Genomic DNA, 961 nt, shown 5'->3' on the forward strand with positions numbered 1-961 from the left:
ACAATGATCAAGCGGGGTGCCGCCCTTACACCCAAGATAGGTGTAAGGGCGGCTAGATGCCTAAGGGTCGCACGACGATAGCATATGATACGAAGAACAATGCTAACCCTAAAACATCTATGATAACTATGTTGCTCGCCATCAAAAAGGCTTCAGTACGAGCAACGCATGATCGACGAATAAACGTGTCTTGCCTAGATCGCAAGATGCGATCTAGGCAGCATGATGCTTACCCGGAAGAAACCCTCGAGACAAGGGAGTTGGCGATGCGCCTAGATTGGTTTGTGGTGAACGTGGTTGTTGTTTATTTCATAAACCCTAGATACATATTTATAGTCCGTAGACTTTCTAAGGTGGGAATAATCCCAACCGGGCACGAGCCCAAACTCCATCTAACCGACACGCTTCCTACTATGGTACAGATACACGGGCAAACTAGCCCAAACTTTGCATACAAGGCCGATTCATGTATTTCTTCCATGTATATTCTTCAAGCCCATCTTCAATCGCGGCCCACCTCTGATCCGGTCAAATTCTGGTGATAACACATGCCCCCCTGGTTTTGGAAATGACATTTCCAAAATCATTATGCTTTCCCTTCGTCGGGTCATGTCGTGGCAGAGCAAAACTGCCGCAGAATCTTTCATCATTTCGCCTCGCCTCCTTGGCTTCTCTGCACGAATTGATAGTTTCGGCATCACGTCCTCGAGAACCGTCATGGCATTAAATCTCCACTACACCCCCTTTATTTATCTGTGCCGAACGGCTCGCCACTTCATCCCCCTGCTCTGTTCTGTCCACCAGCACCCAAAAAACCCTCTTCCCCTATAGCAATGTCTTCCTCTCCTTCTACCTCCTCAGGCCTCTCCCTCCAATCTTCGCCGAAGAGCAAAAGTGAAGACGACCTCCACCCCGGGGCGAACCCCATCTCCTCCGACAAGGAGGAGAACAACGAAGAAGT

Source organism: Lolium rigidum, chromosome 7 (genome assembly GCF_022539505.1).
Source record: "Lolium rigidum isolate FL_2022 chromosome 7, APGP_CSIRO_Lrig_0.1, whole genome shotgun sequence".
NCBI classification, from domain to species: Eukaryota; Viridiplantae; Streptophyta; class Magnoliopsida; order Poales; family Poaceae; genus Lolium; species Lolium rigidum.